General features: G+C 44.3%; 1 protein-coding gene across 2 annotated transcripts in view; it reads left to right on the forward strand.

Annotated features, from left to right (window-relative positions):
- Positions 1–138: 138 nt before the first annotated feature.
- Positions 139–19,612, forward strand: part of MBD5 (methyl-CpG binding domain protein 5) — a 110,346-nt gene continuing 90,872 nt past the window's right edge. For both annotated transcript variants that reach the window (XM_048309971.1, XM_048309972.1), the window contains exon 1: positions 139–462. The gene's annotated coding sequence lies outside the window, so the exon portion shown is untranslated. The remainder of the gene's footprint in view (positions 463–19,612) is intronic.

Below are 19,612 nucleotides of genomic sequence, written 5' to 3' on the forward strand. Positions count from 1 at the left end.
CCCCCCCCCCCGTTTCCCCCCCCTTCCTCCCCGCGGCCTCCCGAGCTCCCCCGGGGCGCATGCGCGGTGGCGGCCGCCGCTGCTGCCTCCCCTCCTCTTCCTCCTCCTCCTCCTCCTCCTCCTCCTTCTCCTCCTCCTCCTCCTCCTCCTCCTCCTCCTTCCCGACAGCGGCGGCGGCGATGAGGAGGAGCGCGGGGGGGGGCGGCGGCGGGACGGCCGGTTGTTCGCGCCGCTGAAGGGACACGAAGCAGCGCCGCGCCGAGGCGGGGGCGGGGGGCCCCGAGTCGCTGCCCCCCCCGCAGCCCCGCCGGGGAGTTTCTTCCACATCCCCCCCAAACACACCGAGACCCTCCCCCCGTCCCTCGGGGGCGGCCCCGCGGAGCGCCGCTCCCTCCTCCTCCTCCCCCTTTATTACCCTTTGTGTGCGTCTCCGCCTTCCTCCCTGCGCCCGGGGGCCCTGAGGTGAGTGCGGGGGGAGCGGCGGGGCGGGGGGGTTGTTTGTTTACCCCGTGTTTACCCCCTGTTTACCCCGGGGGGGCACCGCCTGTCACTTCAGGCCCCTTCCCGGCGCCCCCCGCCCCAGCTTTGTTGTCGGGGGATGCTCCGGGGATGCTCCTTTGGGCCCCTCCGGAGCGGGAGGGGAGGGGGGTGATGGTGGCGGGGGCGCCGGGCAAAGTTCGGGGTGGTGCGGTGGGTGCTGAGCCCCGGCCGAGTCCCGAAAGTGTTGTTTTCCTGGGATAACAGGGAGCCCCGGCGTTGCCCCCCAGGTTCCAGGCCGTTGTTTGACTTATTGTTTGAGTTATTAAACCCCTGCGGTGCTGAAGGTACAAAGACCACTTGTACAAAGACCCTTTCCCGAGCTGAACTTCCAGGGATAGACAGTCCAAGAGCTGGACTTGGTGTTTGCAGGGTTGGGATGTGGTTGGTAGCAGCCCCTGGTTATCGGTGGTGCCCGGCTATATTTGGTCAATGGTTTGTTCAAATATATATGTCGGGATGTGTTTTTCCATGGCTTTCTGCTGGGAAGGCCAAGTGGCTCCATCCCTGCTCACAGTGTTGGTCAGGTGCTGCTGGTGGACTGACCTGATCATGTTTTCTACTGGTTCAAAGGAAAGTTATGTCTAAAAACGTCTGAAATAGGTTAAAATGTAATGGGTTTAAGTGTCAAACTGAATTCTGGACTCGAGGAAATGTTGGGAGAAGCCTTCTAGATGTTTGCAAGGATCCAGAAGTAAGAGCTGGGGCATTAACACCAAGCTGAAATGAGAGAGTCCCCTACCCCCTACACAAGTAGGATGTTTATATTGAAATTGCTGTTGTCTGCTTATTTCTGGAGCTTAATTATGTCCTCTGTAATTTCCAAAAGACAGTTGGAGTGCTTTGGTTTATTTTGGGCTTATTATTTTTGGTTTATTAAGTACTGAGTGCAGAACCATGGACTAGGCCATGAGTGTGTTTTCCAGAGGGGCATCCCAGTTAAATGGTGGTCAGCAGAGTGTGTGTGTCATCTCTGCCTCATGCTGAAGGATGCCCACAAGAAAGAGCTCTCCTGGCATGCTGGGGTATCTCCCATTTCTGATTTGTACACACGTGTCTCGCGGGAAGCAGCAGTTTTGGGATCAGGCTGGGAAGAGTTTGCGAGAGCCGTAATTTGATGGGGTGGAAGGAATAGGAGAAAACCAGAGTTGGATTGATACTTGACAATGTTGTGATGGAGAATTGGAGGTAGCAGCCATAACTGTAGTTCTTTCTAATAGTTTGCTGTTAGTTTTCTTTTTGCTTGTAATAACTTTGAATTTAAACATGTGGGGGAAAAACCTCATTGGTGACAATCACCAAAATCAGCAGATCTGTGTATAAACACCCATTATTTAAACATGTGACTCTCCTTTTGGTTTACTGCAGGTAGGAGTTGGACAGCAAAAGCCCTGTCCAAGAGGAAAGGACACAGTTTATTATTTTATTTCATGACAGTGCTTCTTTTCTCAACCTGAGATCCCATGGATCTGCTTTCCTCTGTACATGGAAACCTATAGTGGCTGCAGGATTACGTTCCCTGTGCATGTAGAGCTGCAGCTCTGCTCCCAGCTTCCATGGCCTATAGTGATGAGATACATTAATTATTACAGGGATTTAACCATCTCTTTGTGTTTCAGTCTTTAGAATAGCTATGGTTTGATTTATTATGATTGTGCAGTAAAATACCCAGATTTTGAACAGAATTCTGAAGCTGGGCAGAACAATTCAGGGTCTTCTCTTACTTTAAAACCTAGAGATAAAATTACTGATAAACCTTCATTTCCCTAGGCCTCCAGTCCTGCAGCCAAGTCTGTGCTGGAAGGAGAGCTGTGGATTTGGTGGGATTGGGGTGGGAAGGGCCCTCAGAAGGAAGCACTGGTGGGACTGGGATTCTGGGTGGCAATTCCTGCATTTCTGCAGGCTTAGCACAAAGGAGTCTCAGGCTAATTTGGGGCTTCTGGCTGCTGTCACAAGCTTCCAAGAACTGAAGGAATTGAATCTTTCAACCTGTGCTGGGAAAGATTGTGAGTTATGAACAGCTGTAACTAAAAAGGAACACAGTTTCCTTTTATTTGGGTTCTTAAGCTCTTTTTGCTGCTATTATAAAGATATTTGCAGGTGCTAATTGCTTTTAGGAAAACTTTATGCGGATTCTCCAGTTCTTTATCTTTGGGGACAAAATTAATAATTATTTTCCTGTATTCTGGGTCAGTGGCTTCCTGGGCTCTAAGGGCAGATAGTTTGGAATTAGCAAGGACTTGCCATGGCTCTGCTGAACATGAAGATGCTGTTTAGGCCTGACTTTAATAATGTTTCTGTGGAGTTTGCTGCCATACCTTCCTGCCTTTGTGGACAAATGAGTTGGTTTCTATTTGGATTAGGGAGGCGGATGTTTGAGGAGAATCTTTATGATGCAATACCTTCAATAATTGAACTTTTCTTGTACAACTTGCAGTCCCTTCGTACTCTGGCTGTGGAGGGATCAGTGTTTCTCCTTGTTAAAAAACACTGGAGATCCGCGCATCAGTAACAGTCCTCTCCAAGATGGAATGCCTTGGGTTTCAGCTGGGTTATTTAATTTGCTTTGTCAGTAGATTTATTTTTTTTTTCCTACTGTTACTCATGGTTATTCGTTCTCTGTGGAAGATCAGTGGCTGGAATACAGTCTGTAAGTCCAGCATTAGTTTCTGGATCAGCAGCCAGTGCTCCCTGTGGATGTTCCCTGTGGAAAGCAGCAGGCCAGGTGGGAGGCCCCTCGTGCCCATCTGGAGCCCCACTAATGTCCCAGTGTCTTTCTATGGGCTTAAGAGGCCATGTGCACAAAGCAGTACAGTCTCATCTGTTCATGGCCAGGGACACAAATTTTGAAAGTGGCTGAGCTTCTTTTGCAAAAATCCTGTCAAAACTTTGGAAAAGTGGGGAATTCTGTTTGTTCTTTCAGGCTTGTTGGGTTATCTGAGGGTTTAGTTTTGTTTGGTTGTCCTTGTGTTGGGTCTTGTTCTGTCCCAGTAGAAGTGGAAATCAGAATTACTGTTGATTTCAAGAATTAAAAGATACAGGATACATTTATTTCCTTTTTAATGCTCTTATGTCGTTAAGGACCTGCTTATTCTTTTAAAGAGTTACTTGAACGTTGGAAACCACAGGCTCTCATTGGCTTTTCTTTGTATTTATTTTTGGAACTATTAGGTGGAATAGTACTGCTCGATCAGTTTCAAATGGGCTTGCACAGGAACCAAGGCTTGTATTAGGGATGAAATTTTGGAAGAGCATTGGAAATGGCTTTCAGGATGCTTTAATTCTTCTCTGTGTATCTGGAGCTAAACGAAGAGGGAATAAAACAAAAAGCAGCAGTTGAGAAATTAAGAAGTGCTGACTCCTTCCCTCTCTTGAATTCCAAGTTCTTTATTATAGCAATACCTATTTTTCTGATGAATTGTCTAGAAAGGAGTTCAGACTTTGTACTGTTTTCAAATCGAGGTAAAATTTGTCAGAATCACTTGGATTACAATGTTAAAAAGTGTATGAGTACATATGCAAATGAGTTTAGCTGCATACTCAAATACACATATATATAAATATATAAATGAGCATCTACAAGAAGTGTAAAAACCAGATAATTTGGACTTTTCAGTGCTGCTTTAGGGTCCAGTGACCATGTGGCTCCCAGGATCCGTATTGTGAGCCCCTCAGCTCCAGGCTGTTGTTCTGCTCTGGCCCAGGGCAGCAGGAATCAGTGAGAGCCCTGCCATGGCTATTCATAGACCTTTGTGAAATGAGTTGGTCATCTCGGTTTATCTGCAGCCTGACAGGTGTTCCCAGCCCCAAAATCTCTGTTGCCTCCCATCCTTCCCATGGGAATGACTAAGGAACAAATCCTGGAGTGGGTTCAATTGTTGGTTCTTAGGCTGCAGCTGAGGGCAATACAGGGAGCTGGAGATGCCCAAGATACAGTTCTTGTTTGTTTGAGGGGTTTTTTTCTGAAATACTCTGTTTCAGGAGCTTTAAATGTGCTCAAAAATGAAATGGTAAAATGCTTGAAAATTCTTTTTTATGTTTCTAAGCAAACCTTTATTCTTTCATTTATTACTCTGGTTAAATTCAATGTGCTGTTTATTTTATATATTTTTATTCTACAGAAAATATTTTAAAGTAAGCGAGCAATGTTTTAAAAATTCTTATCCTGCCACAATATCTGATAACCAAAACCTATGGAAGCAGTACATTAATTCATTATTCTGATATGAGGTAAAATTGAAGCTTGGGATAAAAAAAATATATATTGTCATAATTTTTGCTTAGTCCACATTTTCAGTGGCATTAAATGCAGAATTATTTTGGTGTCTGAGTAATCTGAAATGTAAATAGCATCTGAAATATGAGGGCCCTTCGTTTTCAGCATCAGTAGCGTGGCCTCGCTGAGGAAAATTCCCAAGTGAGGGAAGCAGAACAGTTGTCAATTGTTTGCACAACAAATCCTGTTGGATCAAATGGTGATATTCCCAACGTTTAGATCAAGGAAGGCATAAGATAATGTTGCCTTGTACCCCACTGCCAAAGGAAACAAACACAGCCTAACTTAGGAGAAAATTTGGCCAGATAGAACCTGGGCCTACATATCATAAATACAGATAGTCAGATTTTTCCGTTTATGCTGCCTAATGGTTGAAAAACATGGAAATTCAGTTTCACTTGGCCAGTTTTAGACTTGGTTTTTAAGCTCTGGTAGATCATTGCCAACATGCTATTTAGGATTATCTGTTGTGATAAATGAAAGACTTGATGAAAATACGTGGAACGTTTGGGTTTGTCTTCATCCTTTAAGCTTTTACCTGTCTACCTCATGTATATTTTTATATATGTATATAGACATATATGTGATTAGCCTCACTAGAATGAGCACAAATTTCATGTGTTTTGGTAAGACTGAAGTTGTAGCACTGAAAGTAATAAACATAGCCTTATATTTTTGACTGTTTGTCCCTAATCTCTTTAATTTAATTATTTTACTTTTAAGACTGTTGCAGTGGAGCTTTATGCATCTGTTTAATTTTTTTTTATATAAGTACACTGTCCATTTAAGGAGATAGATTTTATTTATTATGACTGTGTGTAGAAGAGAAGCACAAAAAAAAAATTGCTGGAGCCTCTCATCCAAACTCTAGATAAGAATAATTTTTTTAGTATCTGCTATTTTTGGAAGAAAACACTGCAAAAGTGAACAAATGAGATCATTGATTCAAGAAACAAAGTGGTCAGGAATCTGTAGTGAGCTGGTTTTTTTAGAACAGAACTTCCTTTTGTCTTTTTAGGGGCTTGGGGGCAGGAGAGGGATACGTGGTTCCCTCGTAATCTTTATGGGGAAGAGGCCTGGATCAGATTTCAGAGGTGGATGTGTTGGCCTAGACTGGTGATGCAATGTGGTGTTGTCTTGTTCCTGAACGTGGCTGCCTGGAATGGGAAATACTGTAAAGTTTTCTGGCTTTTTATTTGTTTCTGCTCATCCCATGTTTCTCAAGGAATAGTCCCCTTTGGAAACTTACAGTCATTTTCCTCAGAAAACATGAGTTTTCCCTGTTCATACTATGCTAGAAAAGGTTTGGGTTTTAAAGATGCTGTTTAAAACTACTTTTCCTCCTACATTTTGTCGCAGAGGAGTTGCTGCCGTAGGGATTCCTGGGTTTGGGAGGCTCAAATCCAGTGGAAGGGTTTGTTTGTGCTGATTGCATTGGAGCTCCCTGGTTATGGCAGGCAAACCTCAGTTACAGCTGAACCTTCACTTGCCTCAATATCAACATAATCAGGGAGCTGCAAAGAGCTGCAGAAAGGATCAAAGCCAAGCAGTGGCCTGCGATTCCCTCAAGAAATGCCTTTCGCTGGTTCCTTTCAGGTTCAGAACTGCTTTGCACTTGGGAAGTCTGGAAAAGGCAGAGATCCGTGTTTGAGACTGTGTCTCTTTGAGGTTTTCAGTGCAAGTTTTGTCCTAAATAAGATCTAGATACCAGAGCAGGTATCAAAATCCTTCTACCACAACCCTCCTGTTGTCCAAACTCGAAGCACCGCTGGCTTTTCCCTGCTAAGGTGATTTAAATGCTGAGGGCTGTGAAATCCCACCTGCTCAGGGCAGCAAGAACGCGCTGTATTTAGTGGACAATAAAAGGAACTAAAAACTAAACCAAATAATTTTGTGGAATACTTGAAACTTGGGAATGATGTTTGCGTTTAAGGACCGTGTCCTTAAAAATCTGTGAGTTGTTGGAGCCTTTTAAAACGCACGTGGTTCCCCTTGAAGTAGCCTGGGTGTTATTAAGTAATAAAGCAGGGCCATGTCTGTGGGCCAGCTGAAGCAAACCATATCTGGGCTGGAGGCTATTGGTTCCTCACCTCTGTTTTAAAATTAGTCCAATCATTTGCAGCGTGATTCATTTCTAAAAATGACTTGTCCATCTGTGCAGGGTGCCCTGGCTCTAACATTGCAGTGCTGCTGGGGCTTTGCTGGAAGTTGTGTTACTCTCAGGATGTCTTGTAGCTGTTGTATCCCACTTTTCTTTGATAAATATGTTAATTCAGGCATTAAACTGTGGTATTAAAAACTATGGTGTGGGTGATTTTAATTTTTGGAAATATCTATCAAATGTTTCTACTCTTGAGACTCTGTTATTAAAAATCTAGATATGAAATCTTCAAGAAAATAAACCAAGGTCTATTCTGTTTTCACTGTTAAAATATTTATCAACTTCTTAGGTGCTGGATCAAGCCCTAAATCTGAATTTTTCATGAGTTGTAACTTCACAAAGGTCTTGGGGAACAAAACTTGTAACAAAGTAATACTCCCCAAAGTTGGGCAGCTCCTTAATCAGCTGCTCTGTGGATTCCTGAGGGATCACCTTACACCTGGAGCTTTGTTCCCAGGATTCTGGGGTTTGCTGGGCTTTTCCCTGTGCTGCTTTCCCCAGAAACTTCACAGTTATGAACCAGTTTTTAGTCATCTTTTGTAACTCAAGTCCTCTGAGGTAAGAGTCCTGCTGAGGATCTGCAGGCACATGGGGAGGTAGAACTTAGGAGCATGTCCTTGGAACTAAAAAATAAACAGAAAATTAAGACGGTATTTTTAATTTTCATTTTTATGTTGAAGGAACTTACATGCCAGAAAAGGTATTCCCGTGTATAAGAGCAGCATAATTTTTCTTAAATAATAATTATCAGACTAATAACTGTTGCTTTGTCAGAGAAGGAATATATAAACTTTGTAGAGCATGTTGTTAGATTTTTTTTCATTTCCAAAGAAAAAAAATCAAAAAGAATTGATCAACTTTCTCCAAATATTGATCTATGCTAAATAAAAATAAGTTTAACTTTATTCAGATTTTTTTGATGTTATGGATTTGATACAACAGCCTGAGACACACTTATCCCATAGATGAACATTTGGAAGTATTATTCCCATTTTTAATGTTACTGCGTTCAAAAAAACCAGTAAAAATGTGTTAACATTCAGCTTTTGCCAATTATTGCAAATAATTATAATACTTTGGGTGGAATTTATTGATGATATATATAAGTCTAGAATGCTTCTGAGCTATTATAGAAAAAATTAAATGCTTTTTAGTTTGTAGATAGTCAAATGCATGTGTAATAGAGGAAAATGTTCACTGTAATGGTGGTGAATGTAAACTTAATTATTGCTGATGGTGAACCTTAAATTGAAGGTATTTTAAGGCATTTCCAGTTGTTGTCTTGACAGAGAGCTCTTTATAGAGATTTTTATTTAATGTCTCAGTGTAGGGCCTGGAGTTGGTTATCCAGAGGTCTTCACAGACAGGTGGGATTTTTGGATTAGGTTCTATGAACCTGGATGTTCATCAGAAATCCACAAATAATTACTGGGGTTTTTTTAATCTCTGCATTAATCCTGTCCGGTGTAATCCGTAATTATTCCGTCCTCAATTTGCATGGACTCTCCTGTTGTTTACTTTTGCTTTACTCACCTACTTTATTGTGCCCCAGTAGACATTCCTGAGAAGTTACTAATTCTGAGTTGCTCTGGCAATTGTCTGGTGCTCAACTTGGTGGCGTTTCCCTGCGTGTTTTTGGGGCAGTGCGTTTGGAACCCCACAAAAAAGCCCATCAGACTTCAGGGGATGCATCACTAGGTAGAAATATTTTGATTTTTGTGCACAGGATGGTGAAGCCGCTTCACGGGAGAGGGGAGTTCCCCGGAGCTGCAAGGTGCAGCCTGTGGATAACTCTTCCTGCTGTTCTCTGTGGCTTTCAGCGGTAGGGAGCAGGGGAGTTTGGCTCTCCGGGAGGGAAGGGATTGTAACTGAAAGCTGCTGGAGAGGCCTCGGGGGCAGGAGGAGGAAGGAAGTGAGTGGTGAGACGTTAGGAAGAGGCAGACGCTGGGTAGAGGGGTTGGTGGTCAGGAGCGGTGAAGGGGAGATGTGGATGGCAGCAGGGAGGGAAGGGGATGGAGGCAAAGCCGGTGTTTGGGGAAGAGTTGGAGGCTGGGCTGGTGCAGAGGTAGTCAGGGATGTCATAAAAATTGGGGGAATTTGGGGAGCAGGGACCTGTGGGTGTGTGGAAATTGTTTGCCGTGACAGAGGGGAGCCGATCAGAGAACCATGGCGTGGTTTGGGTTGGGAGGGAGCTTAAAGCTCATCCCATTCCACCCCTGCCATGGGCAGGGACACCTCCCACTGTCCCAGGGTGCTCCCAGCCCCATCCAGCCTGGCCTTGGGCACTGCCAGGGATCCAGGGGCAGCCACAGCTTCTCTGGGAATTCCATCCCAGCCCCTCCCCACCCTCCCAGCCAAGAATTCCTTCCCAGTATCCCATCTAACACTGCCCTCTGGCAGTGGGAACTCCATCCCTTGTCCCCAGTCTTTCTCCAGCTCTCCTGGAGCCCCTTTAGGCCCTGGCAGGGGCTCTGAGCTCTCCCTGGATCCTTCTCTTCTCCAGGTGAGCACTCCCAGCCCAGCTCCAGAGCAGAGGGGCTCCAGCCCTGGGATCCACAATGTGATGGGAAAGGGAGTTGGTGACTCTTGATGGGAAAACCCACCTGGTAGCCTGGCTGAACCCACAACTATCAAGAATATTTTCACACAGTATCAAGCAGAAAGTGCTGCTTAATCACAGCCTTTACATCCAGCAGCCTCAGAATGATTTGAAAAGGGAAGTAAACAGGCCTGTGAGTGTATAAATAATTCCATAATATTGCCACTGTTGCTGCCTCAACTTGGAAGAGCTGGAAGTAGCTGCAGCCCTGCTCAGCAGGCCTGGCTGGGCACCCAGCCCTGCTGCTCTCAAATGAGGACCTGTATCAGTGTAGGAGAAGTGCTTTAACATCTTGGAGGACTTTTGCCTGGATGTTTGGGTTTCCACGAGGGAAGTCTCCAGGGAATTAAATCCATGACTCGAGCTCAGCCCGTTCTCCTTTGTCCCGCTCCGGTTCCGCTCGCCTTGGCCGCAGCGTTGCGCGGCTCCCCGCTCTCCTGGCCAGCCCATGCAATCCATGTTTGAGCTTTCCCTAGGAGAGCGTCCCATCGTCCTGCTCTGGAAAGCGTGGCTGGAATGCTGGGCATGCCTTGTGTGTGTTGTGTTTACTTTGACTATATTCTCCTTGCTCGTCCCCTGAGTAAACAATCCTAATCCAGTGCTGCACATCCAAGGCAGCTCTGCTGGATCTTGCTGAACCTCCCTGCGTTTTTATGCCTCCTTTTGCCATCAGCTGGCTGGGGGTAAACGCAGTATTCCTAGGCAGGGAAAGCCACTGATTTATATGGATTATTCTAATCCAGCATCATGCAAGCAAAATCAAAAAATAGTTTGACTACCTAATGATTCAGAAATGCAGACATGTTGCCAAAAAATTTTAGCATTTGTTAGCTTTACACTTGAGCAAATGCATTCTGGTAGAGAATTGAACTTCTTTATTTTAACTCTTATCTGCAGAGTTTTAAGGTATAGGAATTTATTCCACCCAAAAAAAAAAAAAAAAAAGAAACATATTTTACAATTAGAACAAATAGGAAAATGAGTCTTTAAATTTCTTGTATCTTCCTCTTTTTTGGAATAAATGTTTCTAGACTTATATATACAGGGACAAACATTCTTCCTTTAGATACAGCCAGAAAGTTTGTTCCTTTATTGAACAGGGGCTCTAATATGATTTAGCATTTTCTACTTTCAGATAATGGTTTGAAGCAGGGCTTAAATGAAATAAATTCCGTGTACCTTAGTGAGGAAAGGGGGTTTCTCTTGAATATCTCAGTTTCTTTTGAGTGCTTAAGTATTTCAATAAAAACAGGAACAAAATTTTTGGAGGAACCTCAGCAGAAGAAGGAACCAGATGTGTTGATTTTGTAAACATTAAACAATCTGCATTCTAAGAATTACTCTGATCCCTTTGAATTCAAGGACTGACTAAATTATTTTGTGTCTCTCTATTGGACAGCGTTTTTCTGTGCATTTGCTAGTCATAACCAGAGCCCTGATACTACTGTAATGTATAAAATATCAGGAATAATGTGGGATTTTAATTTTTTGTCACTGTCTTCTGTAAAAATTATTTTGGACCTAATACAGGGGGGTGATTTTGCATAGTTCCATTAAAAATTTAAAAAAGAGTGGTAATTTAGGATGAGTAGAATGGTTATCAATACAGAAACTTGGTTTCTGAATTTAATTTCTATTGGATAATGTAAACTCAAAGTAGTGATACTATTCCATGTTAGTTTCTGGTTAGCTGGAGCTTACTAAAAATTAACTTAATTAAATTTTTTTTCCTGTTCTAGTCTGAAAGAAATCCCCAAACCTGTCCCAAAGTATTTTTTTTCCTCTAAATTACCACAGCTCTTCAACATTGTTTCAAATAAATATTCTCCTATAGTTCTGTCACAAGCAAGAAAAAGGGATTTGTTCAATCAGCTGAAATGAAATTATCTGCAAACCAACCATGAGTTATTTATGCATTTTCCCCATGATTCACTGTCTGATGAAAAATATGTTAATATTTGTTATAATTTATAAAACCAGATTTGAGAGGATTTGGGGTTTTGTTTAGGTTTTTATATAGCAATACATGAGTCAATTGAGGCTTTGACATCAGACAGACTGGGAGGGACTTGAACCAAGTGAAATTACCTGTTCTGCATGACGTTGGTATCTCAGAATCTTGCTTGTTGCAAGTTTTTGTCACTACTTTAAAATACAAAATTTTAAAAACAAGCTAAACTGTTTTGGATAAAAGTGAGGAAAATAATAAATTCCTGCAACATTCCAGTATAAAGCATTCAATGGGAAAGATATGGAATTATTCAATGTTTAAAAGTGCTGGCTTTGTTTTCATTTGTAGCCAGGGAGCTTTGCGTTACTTTGACATGATTTTTACTTTAATTTTTTATGTAGAAAATGATAAAATCTGTCATTTTTTAATATTTCTTTTTAGTATTCTTTCCTGTGATTTGCTGCTGCCATAAATAATATTAAATGGTAATAACATGATTTGGGTGAGAAAACTTTTAATTAACGTCTGGGCAGAGCACTGTGTGTTTCTGGAGAGAAATCTATTCAGATTTAGGGGAGCAATTCTATTTTCTGTGCATGTTTGTGGGTGTTTTGGGGTTATTATCCCATAGGTACCACTTCCTCTGGGCTGGATGGGGCTGGTGCCTCTCCCACAGGTCAGCTGATGGTTCGTAGTGGAGTGCAGCATATTTTTCTCAGTGCAATGAAAAAGAAGTTTTATGACCTGAGCAAAACACTTTCCCAATTTCTGTAGAGACTTTTAGTGTCCAAAAGCTTTTCATAAATATAGCTATAGAATACCTAAGGCTATTCAATTCATCTTCTCAAGGGCAAAGGATTTTTTTTTTTTTTTCTTTTTTGATTAAATTTTTTGGAGAAAGGAAGCTGTCAGAACAGACTTTATAGTTTTGCCTTTGTTGAATTGACACTCTATAAAATTTTATTTTAGCAGATTCGATACGAGAGAGAAGCAAACGATAGACTCCAAGTAGGGCAGAGAAGAAAGTTGTAGGTTATTAAATCTTTTCAAGGAGAAAAGGAAGTAGTTCAGTGTGCTCACAGAGGTTCCTGTGTCAGCAATTGGGAAGCCTGGCAGAGATTATCTTCAGCCAGCAGCAGGTTAAGAAGGACAGGATGGGAAGGGGACGCTGAACTTCCAGCATGAAGGAAATTGAGATATTTAACCTGGTTCAGAACTGGGTTTGCTTTAGATCTCGTTTTACTCTGCAGTCCTCGAGCTGCAGTGTGAGAGAGTTTCGAGCATGCAGGTTAAAAAGTGAATTTCAGTGTCTTGAAATAGACATTTTAATAGAATTGTTCATTTTTTTAGAATGAAATTATCATTAAGGAAAAATGATAGCAACATAACAAATAAATTGGAGTAATTTAGCACTTCACCCACGGGTTTGGTTGTGGGGGTGGGAGGTTTTCCACCCCATACTCCATGAGCATCCACAGAAGTTTTGCTGAGACCTGGCCCCTCTCTGAAGGGCAGTATTAATGGAATTATTTCAGGGTCATTTGGCCCCAGGGTCCGTGCCATGATCTGTCAGCTCCTTTCTTTGTGCCAGGTGAGTTGGGTGTCTGGGCAGGAGCGTCGCTCCGCCCGCGGCCCTGGCGCTCTGCTCCGCACCCCGGAACCCCTCAGCTGGATCTGTGTCCAGAGCACAGCAGCATTCCTTGCAGAATCCATGGGCTGTCCTCCCATCCCTGGAGCTGGTAATGCCTCTGGAACGCGCTCCAGAGCGAGCAGGGTGTGGGTGGGGAGCAGAGCAGGTGGAGCCAGGTGAGCCATGGAGGCTCTCGGAGCAGTCGTGTCCCTGCCAGTTGGGACTTGTGGGAGACTTGCCGGCATCAGGAGCGCAATCCTTCGCTCCAGTGTCATTCTCACGGGAAGCAGCTTCTTGTTTTAGGGGATTGGCCTGGCTGGTGCTTGATACCCACCTTGGTAATGAGGGGAAATGGGAGAGAGAAAATCCTGGAGAAATTTTTGTAAAGTTAGTCCTACGTAGCACTTGACTGGGAGAGTTCCACTTGTCCTGTGTCTAGCTAGGGCAATGAGAAATATTCCAGCAGCCTGACAGCAGGTGAACATTATCCAGACTGCAGCAGTTTGGGAATCAGACCTTCTGTTTTGGGAAGTTGTCATTTCTGCAGTCATGGAGACGCTCATTAGACATCTCACATTCAATATGCAGCTTATTGAGCAGTTGGCTGAGAAATGATGAGCGGAACAATTGTATCTTGAGGGAAAGCTGGCTTTGGAGAGCATGGTCTTCCCTGGGTTAAGCATCTACATGTAATTTTAATTTTTTTAATGAATCTGAAGGTGCTCTGGACATGGGCACTTTTCTGATGGGATGGGGTAGGTCCAGGTGGGTAAGGAGTGCTGCTTTAGGGTCATCCCTTTGCTTTGTGTGATGATCCAGAGGGAGAGAGCCCAGTGTGGTGACAAGGATGTAACCTTTAAGTTTATTTTTTATATGCTGGTATTAGAAACCCTGAGACCCTTCAATAATGAGATGAGATGGGTGCAGTTCTCTGATTCTGCTTCCAAAACTTAAAATGACATTGTATTAAAAATAAATAACAAGGCATTAAACTAACCAAAAGTACATGGGATAATGTTTTGGTTTCTTGTCCACTAATAAGTTCATAGTTAAAACAATGAAAAGAAAAATGGATGTAAGATTGTGCCCTTGGACACATTCTACAAAGGGTCCAGAATAGTCACTTTTTATGCACTGAGATTTCCACTAGATTTATATATTCTACAGCTTTCCTAGCACCGATAAAAGGGCCTGGATCAATGATATAATTTACCAATTTAGACCTTAGTTTCTATTTTTAAGTAAGTGATATCTAATATTTAGTAGGGGGTTGGGAGCATCTTGTGAAGAAACATTTATCTCTGAGCATTTTGGATTGTAAGGCCAGAATAAATATGGGAGAGCAGATCTAATTTCCAAAATACCAGTCTGAGCAGAACAAAAGGATTGGGGCTTCTTTTCTTTGGGGTGGTTTTTTTTTTTGTTCTTTTTATGTCCTAACTGAAAAATACTCCAGTTCTATCCCCACCCCCAAGTGAAAGAAGAATTGGAGTGCACTAAGACACCAAGAGAAGCAGAAAAGGTGAAAAGCCCCAAGCAGTGAGGGGAGACGCAAAGGAGGCCATAAAGGGTTTGTTGTGTGGTACACAGGTTGTTAATGCTGTTAATGATTGAACTGTTTATGGGGGATTACAAAGGGGTAGGAAATGACTCTGCTCAGGAATTCCACTGAATCCCAGAGACACGAACAAAAGTTTAGCAGGATGCTGGACTCGGACTGGGGTTCACCAGCAGAAGCTCCCCAGAGCTGATGAGGAGCACAAACACAAGTGGCTGCAGGGTCATCCTGGTTTAATTGAGCCACCAGATGTGTCCCCCTGGGCGAGAGGCTCCTGGGACACCAATAACTGCGTGGCACTATTGAGTTACCAGCGTGGTAGGGTTACAGGAGCTGGGAGTTCACAGAAATATGCTGTCATACTTGCTAGACCTGTACATCGAGTTTGGGGGTTGGGCATTTTGGGGGTTCGTTTTCTAGGGGGTTTTAATAAATGCAAACTTCCTAAAACCCACTGATAGTTAGATATTGCCCTGCTGGGTGTCCATTTTAGTTGTTAAAGGTCAGGAAAATTGTTTTACTACTGGTTTTATGAATACTTTTTGACATCCAGCTTGTTCCCTCGGAAGTGTAATGTTATGGTTTATAAACTGGAAGTCCCTTCTACTATTTTCCCACATCTTAATCAAGTTTACAGCAGCTCTGGCTGCTTCTCTTCTGGTTGCGTTTCAGGCTCAATGACTCGGATTCTTGGGCTGTGTCCCCATGGGTGGTGACCTTAGGGAGGGCTCAGAGGAGTGCTGGGACTTGCCCTGTGTTCTGTTGTGCTGAAATCATTCTGAAATCATCCTATCGTGTTCATAAACCTATCATGCAGCATCTGATCACCAGGTCTATGCTTAGAAATCAAGGAGGAACCTTTTAAACTGCTCGTAGTAGAGATGGGAAGAGGAGGAGTAGCCAGACTTGTCATTTCCCTGCAAGAGAGGCTCCTCAGTTTCTAGGAACATTTCTGGTGGTGTTGAGTGGTTTGATCAGCCTGTAGCTGTGTTTTCAGTAAAAAATGCATATTTTTGATGTTTCTCCCAAAGTCATAGACTTGTCTTTACCCTTAATAGCTCTTGGGCACATAATGATGATTGTTATAGATCGTGCAAAGTGGTGAAAATGCTCCTTTGAGCAGTGCTGGGTTTTAGCATTGGAAAGAGAGAAAAGCTGGAACATCCTGGCCATTGTAGTACTCTAACGTATCAAGTTACACACACACCCCACCATTTGTGCAAAAATCATTAATCCAAACCACGTGTCTGTCGTACATGATTTTATTTCACCTATTGGTGGTACCAGGTCTGGGGTGAGACATCTCTGTGAGTGAGACTCCTGGCATATTCCAAATGGGAATCCAACCGTGAGCCATGGATCAGGTTAGCACCATTTACATTAATTAGCAAAATCCATCAGCTGCCAATCAAAGTGCTGCAAGCTCCACTTTTGGCTGCAAATTTAGGCTTACTGGGGCTAACCTGGGTGTAGGAACTCAAGTGCAGTGGCTGCTGCAGCAATTTGAGCTGGCTCTGGCTGGGAAGGGGAGCACTGGCTCGCGAGGAAGCTCCCAGTCCTTGGAAGTTGTTCCTGCAGCAAACTGTGACAGTGTTTGGTGTGCAGGCTCCCTGCTCCTGGCACGTTGTCTGCTGGCTCTTCATAACCTGATGTGAAATACAGAGTGCAAGGATACAGGGATGAATCCATCAGTTTGGGATAAATGTCACTGTTTTGGGGGTTTTCTCAGAAGTTGTTCAAAACTGGATGTAAAATGTTGCATTAAACCTTGGCAGGCAGCAGTGTGCCACTTTGCTATGTAAGTTTGGGTTCATCTGTGAAGGGGATTTTGGAAAAATAATGCTGATCTTTTCCCTTCCCCCAGAGAAAACCGAAATCTGCTGCTAAAAACTTGTGATTTTGTTACAGCTGTTTTGGACACTGGGGAGAAGGAGCAGTGGATGTGTCTGAATTCTCTCTGGAGCATTTCAGGGTATCATTTAGGAATATTTCACTGTAAGGTTGCATTCTGCAAAAGTCACAGGATCCATACTCAAAAATAATTGTGCTTTTTCTGAACTGCCCTTCTTTAGAGCCTGCTCTGTTCAGCAGCAAGTGCAGAATGAAACCTCACGTGATGCACGTGGGTTTAGCAATTGATGAGCAGCTAATTAAGAAGCTGCTCTGGACCTCTGGAAAGAGGTGCTGTGGAAGTATGCATCCAGGAAAACAGACCTTAGGCCACCCAAAACATCTCCTGGACTTCAGGGATGGAGCTGGAAAGAGTCTCCATTTGTCCCAGTCAAGGAATGAGTGATAGTATCACGTTCTCTATTTTATGTGTGGATATTTACAGACAGATTATTCATCTCTGCCTTTTTCTCCCCAGTACAGGAAGTTTTGCTGGCATTTAAGTAGCTTGTCTCAATTTGGACTCTTTTTTTCCTTCTAAAACCCAAAGCTTTGCACTGCAAAAGAAACCTAAGGGAAAAGTTCTGTGAAACCAGGATGTGTGTGCAGAATGATGGCTGGGTGTCCACCCACAGATTAAAACATTCCTGCCAAGGGTAGCTCTGTTCAGATACAGCAAAATAGTTGTGTGGGGATTGTAAGTGGTAGAAAGTTGCTGTTGCCTGTTCTAAGAAAGTACAGAAGAGAACAAAAATCTGACTTTAGCTTAGAACTTGAATTAGAAACCACAGAGAAGCAGGATGGAAATCCTCCAGCCTGCAGTGGCATTTATTGCCCAGGATACAGATTTGTGTTATTCACTTTAAGAAGCTCTCCGTGACTGTGTCTGAAGTTCTGTACTTGTTACAAGTTTTTGATGTTCCTGCTAGAGGATGAAGTAGGTTCTCTTGTAAACTTGTAGGTAAAGCAGGCTGAGCTCTCCTTGTCACTTTGCCTTTCTGACAGGCCTGGCAAAGGTGTTGGGAAAACCCTTTCCACCTGCACGCTGGGAATTGCAGGCAGCTGCTGGAGGGCTGTGCTCCAGCTGAGTGAGGAACAGAGGGCAGGTCGGGGGTGGTGTTTGTCCCTCTCTGCTCCACTCAGGTGAGACCCCACCTGCAGGGCTGCCTCCAGCTCTGGGGCCCAGCACAGGAATGATGTGGAGCTGCTGGAGAGAGTCCGGAGGAGGCAGTGAAGCTGCTCCAAGAGCTGGAGCCCCTCTGCTCTGGAGCCAGGCTGGGAGAGCTGGGAATGTTCACCTGGAGAAGGGAAGGCTCCAGGGAGAGCTCAGAGCCCTTTCCAGGGCCTGAAGGGGCTCCAGGAGAGCTGGAGAGGGACTGGGGACAAGGCCTGGAGGGACAGGACACAGGGAATGGCTTCCCAGTGCCAGAGGGCAGGGAGAGATGGGATATTGGGAAGGAATTCCTGGCTGGGAGGGTGCTGAGGCCCTGGCACAGGGTGCCCAGAGAAGCTGGGGCTGTCTCTGGATCCCTGGCAGTGTCCAAGGCCAGGTTGGAGCAACCTGGGATAGTGGGAGGTGTCCCTGCCCATGGCAGGAGGTGGATCAAGATGGGTTTTAATGACCCTTCCAACCCAATTCCATGATTTTTTTTACATCCTGCTTGCTGCACAGGATCCTTTGTATTTCCTTGCCCTTACCTGTGCAGATGTCCAGGGCTGGGATGAAGCCGCCTCCTCCCTCCCTTTCCGCAGCAGAGCCTGGGGCAGAAATGGCCCAGTGTTGTTGGGGTGGGTGCAGAACCTCCCCTGTGAACACCTCCAGTCACAGATCACTAATTGCCTGACAAGATCCGTTTGGATCCTACCAAGACTTTTCAGTTACCAGTTGTGTGTTCAGTGCTTTGTGACACAGAAATATGAATTTGTCATAAACCCCCAACAGTTTGGAAAGGAAACAGACACTGCAGGTGTATCTGGAAGCTGAGTTTGTAAACCTGGAGGAGTTTGGTGCCAGAACCTTTTCTGAAACTCAAGGTGTGGCAGCTGCTTTTTATTACCTGGTGTGTCCGATTCAAAACCTTCACCATACTATTAATTAAAGAGCTGAAAAAGAGGTGGTTGGTATCATGTTGTAGTCCCTTTGGAAGCTGGAAAAGTGCCACTGGATGCAGACTTGAGTCAGTACAGCTGAGGTGGAGATGCAGAATCCCTGAGCATGATGCTCTTGGCTCTACAGTGATGGCTCTGATGGACACAGGGGCCCATTTTGCGTTTTCCATGGCAGCATTAAGATGACAGAACAAGTAAACTGGGGAAGCTTTGGCCCAATGATGTCTTCAGGAACAGTGAAATTTGCATTTTAATTTTTCCTGTATAAACTTACCAAACTTTAAAGGGAGAAGAGTGTTCATCCTTCCTTATCTTTCCCTCTCCTTGCCTTTCCTGGCCCAGACGCTTTAAGGAAAGGGCTTCAGCATTCTGGCATTCCTTAAGGACACAATCCGTCAGGGGGAAATAGCACTTTTGCTGGGGATGGGAGAGGAGAAGAGAATTTAAAAGCTGCCAGTTACTTTCTGCTTTTTCATGGAGAGCAGAGCCAGGTCTCCAAAGGAAATGGGAAGAGAGGAGCTCTGCCACGAGCCTTTCGGAGACACATCTCTTCAGCTGAGTGTTCAAGTGGCTCTGCAAGGAGTGCTGGCCTGGCAATGGCCAGAAATCCACCTCTGTGGGGACTTGGTGTCTCTGCTGGGTTCCATCAGTCACTGGGAGAAGAGATTCGTTCAGCTGGGGCCTGAGAGTGTGACTGGAGCAGACTGAGGTACAAAAAGCCCCAGAGCTGCAGAGGGACAGGCTGGGACAGGCTGGAGCCACTCACTCTGCACTGCCTCCTCCTGGCTGGGGAGAGGGACTCTGGGTCGTGTCTGTCTGTCCATCCCTCGGAGCTCCAGCCTTGGCTCATCCAGACACACCTGAAGGGGCATTTCCTCCACTCTCCCTCTTCTCTTCCCCG

This window comes from Corvus hawaiiensis, chromosome 7, assembly GCF_020740725.1.
Source record: "Corvus hawaiiensis isolate bCorHaw1 chromosome 7, bCorHaw1.pri.cur, whole genome shotgun sequence".
In the NCBI taxonomy this organism is placed as follows: domain Eukaryota; kingdom Metazoa; phylum Chordata; class Aves; order Passeriformes; family Corvidae; genus Corvus; species Corvus hawaiiensis.